The following is a 5,412-nucleotide window of genomic DNA, read 5'->3' as shown; positions in this document are numbered from 1 at the left end:
AACGTCGATCGAGACCTGCTTGCTCGTTTGACAACCGCACTAGATTCCTCTCCAATATAGAATGATATGCGTTAAGAGTCCCTGCCGAAGTTCCAGAAGGGAGCCGAGTATTGTTGGTTATAGCAGCTCGAGCCGCTTCCCACTCTTTCTCAATAATAGTATAGTCGCTATTATCGTTACTGGAAGTGTTCTCAACGTTGCGACGCCTACTGGCACGTGGTGTGCGCTCTCCTTCTCTGTCGCCCGAGTTGAGAATAGCATAGATTTGATGATGCTCCACCTTCCAGGTGGCTGTCCTGGCGATGCTGTCGATACTTTCCTCATCCGAAGAATAGTTGGCACTGCAGACGAACGGCGTGTCGTCCGAACCCAATCCATTCCTGGTATCGCAGTTTAAGCAATAATATGATGTTAGATCGGATGACATAGAATCATCGGATCCAACGGACATAGATGACGTTGATCGGCGCGGAGTCGATGGCGGTGAAGAGGTTGTCGTTGATGCAGATAACTTAGTCGATAGATCGACCGGGACCGGAGTCGACGCGGTTGATCCTGCCGCTGATGAGGATGGAGTCCTTGCTATTTTGGGCACGAGCGGATCGGTCAGCCGAAGGATGCCCTCGGCGTTGATGCTGTAGTCGACACTCCCGAACGTTATGTCCAAACTGCCTTGCAGATCCGAAAAGATCGGGAGAGACAAGTCGTTGTGCGGAGTAAACTCGAAGGACCCAAATCGAATCGAATTCCCCGAGCTTGGTGATGAAGGGGCCGACGACAATGCCGGCGACGCTGATGAAGTTGTGGACGACATGACTGAAACAGCCGATGACGAGCCTTGTGCCAACAGGTTTCCCAGAAACGGCGCCAATTGGCGAGGGTGCTCCTCGGCAATGCCCACCTTTTGGGGCTTAGGGTTGACGGAATCCTGTAGGCTCACACGAGACATCGGATACCAAACAAACGGGGAGAGAGATTTACCCTGGTTCGGGGCACTCGATGAGGTAAAACCCTTACTTCCTGCTTGTCTGATCTTGATTATCGAAATTATAGGGTTACAATAGGGTAGCCGAAGGCTAAGACTAAGATCTCGTCGAGAGGCTAATATTTCTAATGACCCAGCTCTAGACTTCAGGGGATTCTGGCTGTGGTGATTGTGTGTCCTTTGACAGACCCTCTCCTGGCCCTTATATTGCAGGCTAGGTCCCGAGAGTTCTGTCCGGGTTCGGCTAGGTTACAAAGAGTTCTACGTCTAAACTTTCCTTGTTCTTCGTCTTCTTGCCGAATCTTTCTTCGGAACCGACATAACGACCCACCTTGGTCGGTGGATGATCTTCATGGGTCCCTGATTGGGCCGTAGAAGGTAGGATAACATTGGTTACCCGAAGGGTAATGCCCACATCAACATGTCTAAATCATAAAAAAATTTAGAATGGAGGAAATAAATAAAATAACAAAGATCCGGGTAAGTAAAATAAATGTTCTTATTGTTTAGATGGCCTACCTATTGGGTGTCAATAAGTATACATTAATTTTTTTTCACTTCACAATGCAATTCTATTTTTTCTATTCTATCAGCAATATCATCTAAACATCATCGCACCATTTCTTAGGTGGCTATGATTATTGTTTCAAGCACATCATATTGATTTTTGTATCTTATCTAACAACACGTAAGAAGTAGCTCCAATGATAAGACAGAGGAATAGAGAGTAGACCATTTAGCTCCAAAACCCTAAGTTTTCTACACTTTCCATTTGTTTCAGATCCCCTTACACCCACTTAATTTGGCATTTTCACATGGCAATTTTTCATACTCGCTATATATGTCCATTTATTTGTTAATTATCTATTACTTGACTATGCATGAAAAGAAATTTAACCGTATTTGATTAGGGAAGAATCATGGTCCGATTCAGTTGCTTTATGCATGATTTAGAAATAGTCAAAAAGGAGATCATTAGAGATAATTACTAAAACAATACGTATTAGCCATACAGAGGAGCATTTCGCGTAGCCCAGACATGTAGTGGGCTCTTACCCGTTTCCCAAAAAGAAAAATATGTATCGGGCTACGTTGGAGCTGGGCTTTCCGTGCCGTGGTGGGATTGAGCCACTGAGGGCTCGTTTGGTTGCTGGGGATGGATATCCCTGGGCAGCAAACCCCCACGGGTGATTTTTTCCGCGCACACGGAATCCTCTCCCGCGGAGGAAAAGTTGCATCTACCATTTGGACACCGGGAGAAAGGGAAAGGAAAGGGAACACGCAATATTAAAAAAACGATCATCATTCGCTACAAATAGTTCCGTTCTTTCACAGAGCAGCTAACATCGGTTAGCCATTATATAAAATAAAATAGTAGTTCCGTTCTTCCTACGTATAAATCTTCATGCCAATTGTAGGAGATAAAATCTTCTCCTCTATCTCCGCCGCTCCCCGCCTTCCGCCGCTCCTCCGCAGTCCGCTCGCCGTCAAAGGGCTCCCAAGGGGGTCGCCACACTAGATCCCGGTTGTCGAAGCCCCGAAGGGCTGCCGGCGAGGTCGCCATGCTCCACGCGTGCTGAGCTCCCTCCTACGGCTGCTCCACTCGCCGACGAAGGGCTCGAGGAAGGCCGCGCCGACAGAGGGCTAGTACCTGAGCAGGGAAGCAAGGTTGTGCCGCTTCCGTTCCTGCTTCGACCTCGTCGCCACGCTCCCGTTTTCGTCCCTGGCAGGAGCTCGCCCACCAAGTCTCTTCCTCATTGACCACGCCGCCAGAGCATTGAAGCTCCTCCACCGTCCGAGCATAGAGCCAGCACCCCTGGCGGACAACATCGCCGCATCCGCCCCCAGACCTATGCTTCCGTTCCAACGTGGAGGAGCCACAGTTCACCACCGACATCTTCAAGCCTGCCGATCGACCACGGTGAGCTCACACTCTTCCTCCTCTTCCTCCCACCCTTTCCCGTGACCACATCCAACGGACCTCGTCCATGGGGAGCAGGCCCGCCATGGCCGACGACATGGACGCTTTTCCTCGAGCGCGCACCCTCCGCCCATCCTCCTGCAGTTTCAGTGAAAAAGTTTTAGGTTTAGATTAACATCCCATTCCAAAAGATCCAACATCTGCTCATTCACAAAATCACAAGTAGGTTCACGAGTATAGATAACTTCAACTTCCTAATACGCAGTTCTGAACTCAAGTTATACTCAATGCAACAAAAGAAAAAAACAAGGAAGAAACTTTCAGTTCCTCCAACACCATGAAAAAAATAACAGAGAACAGATAATCCACATATCAAAAGAGCAGTTAGGATAATCCACATGAACGCGAGCAACAACGTAAATTCTTCATGGCGTTTGCAGATAACAGAGATTGCAACGAAATAACATATAACAGAGTAAAAGTGGCAACATTCATCATTCAGGAACCAGAACCAGTGTGCTATATATACAAAACTAACTTTAACTTACTTAACCGCAGCATGCATTAACTGAATGCCAACATAATCAGCAAGATAGACAGTAAAACATCAGAGGCAAGGTATGCAAAGGTTAGTGGGTGGGCTACGAGAGGGGTGCAGACAAGACATGGACGAACCTGGGGCGTGTGGGCACCGAGGAGGATCTCCTCGGTGGAGACGACGTTGAGCCGTGCGGCGGTGTCGCCGAACTTGGACCAGTTGCGACGCTCGACGGCCGCCTTGGAGAGGCGGACGCGGGTGGTGCTGATGACCTTGGCCTTGTTGCCGTCAGCGTCGAAGCGGTACTCGGTCGTCTTCTTGAACCTGTTCTCGTTGGGCCCGACGACGACGTGGGGCAGGAGCAGGAAGTCGAGGTTGCCCCGTCGTCCTCCTCGAGCTCTCTCCACATGATCTTCGTTGTAGGCATGCCTGTCGCTGGGGCGCTAGGGTTCAGACTTCGGGGTGGCAGCAGTGAGCGTGGAGGAGGGAATCTCTGAACCATCATCACATGATTGACACAAAGCTCAACTCAAATGGAGAAAAATATCCAGCAATTAATAACAAGCCTAACTAGATAACAAGATAATGATTAAATGATAACAAGATAACAAGACAGCACAATATGCAAGAACATTAGGCTCAACGAGATTATTGATTCCAAACAGGAGAGCAAGATCAAATGAATTTACCGTTGTCCCATGAAGAGGGGTGGTATGTATACCTGCTACTCGTTCTTGGCATGGGACTGGTGGAGGTAGAAGCAGTGGCAGAGGATGATCCCCGTCGCGATTGTGATCTAGGTAACAAAAGTCGCAGCTTTCGTCAGCTACGTTAGGAATCAATAACCAGTCAAATGCAAGTTGCGGCCACGGACTTCTAGAAATTTCTACGCCTACTGCCACCTTATCTGGGCACGAATCGAACTAATTCGAGCAGAATTCAGAGATTGGGCGAACGAAAGGGGGTAGAGGATGCTTACAGACAGACCCTGAGGGCGACGTCGCGGATGAAGAGCAGTAGGTGGCCCGGAGCTGGGCCTCCTTGCCGGCGCCCACGCCGTCCTGCCTCGAGGGCGACCCGCGCTCGATCTCCTCCTTGCTGAGGTACCAAGACTTCCCCCGCTCGCCCCCATCAGCGTCCGCCGCCGTCATCTTCCTGTCGTCGCGGGAGCATGATCTGGCGCATACCGACCAGATCTTGGACGAGGAAGACGACCTGATGGAGAGGGGAGAGGCGAGATGCGAGAGAGGGAGAGGGAGAGGTGAAGGGGAGGAAGACTAGCTCCGATCTGAGCTCTCGTCCGGTCGCCGCCGGAGGAAGGAGATCGCGGCGTGCTCGCAGCGTCGCCGCCTCCAGTGTCGCGAGAGCGAGTCGCGGATTGCGATCCCCACCCCTCGAGTCGCGGAATGAACGCCCGGGGAAAAGACGCGGATGGGCCGGGTTTCCTCCTCTCGCCTGCAACCAAACGGCGCGGTAGGTTAACCCGGGCAAATTCGGCCCCGGGTTTTCTCGCCCGGGGAAAGGAGGGGGAACCCCCCGGGATCCGCTGCATCCAAACGAGCCCTGAGGAGGCCTTTCTGGTGTTTCATTCTGCTCAAAAAGAAAATGTAAAAATCTTGTGTTTGAACAAACTACGGCGTGGTTCATTCTGGTGCTTCTACAGATCAATAGTTCGCACTTTGTTTGGTTTCATGATTTCACTTCTCATGCAGAAATGCAAGGTATTTTTTAACCGACAAGACATCAATGCTTTACGTACATAAAGAAGGAAACAACGGAAAAAAGGAAATAGCAGATAGCCAATTGCAGTGCTCAGTTTATTTTTCGAGTGAGAGCACAACAGTAGTTCTTGATTGGAAAACTAAGAGCATCTCCAACAGGCGTGCTAAAATCCCCGCGCGGCAAAAAAATCGTCGTTTTACCGCGCGCGGTCGCTGCCGCGCTGCTCCAGCGGACGCGGGAAAACTG

At 50.1% G+C, this 5,412-nt stretch overlaps 1 long non-coding RNA gene across 2 annotated transcripts; it reads right to left on the bottom strand.

Moving 5' to 3' along the window:
- Positions 1 to 2,852: 2,852 nt before the first annotated feature.
- LOC124679129 lies at positions 2,853 to 4,828 on the bottom strand. Of its 2 annotated transcripts, none has more exons than XR_006994825.1 (4): positions 4,424 to 4,828; positions 4,166 to 4,270; positions 3,582 to 3,937; positions 2,853 to 3,044 (listed from the first exon to the last, which is right to left on the bottom strand). It is a non-coding gene; the product is annotated as an uncharacterized LOC124679129 (long non-coding RNA). The 2 variants fall into 2 exon arrangements; XR_006994824.1 differs by having other exon boundaries at positions 4,166 to 4,240.
- Positions 4,829 to 5,412: the final 584 nt, after the last annotated feature.

This window comes from Lolium rigidum, chromosome 7 (genome assembly GCF_022539505.1).
Source record: "Lolium rigidum isolate FL_2022 chromosome 7, APGP_CSIRO_Lrig_0.1, whole genome shotgun sequence".
Classification (NCBI taxonomy): Eukaryota; Viridiplantae; Streptophyta; class Magnoliopsida; order Poales; family Poaceae; genus Lolium; species Lolium rigidum.
This window is presented reverse-complemented; position numbering and strand designations above follow the sequence as displayed.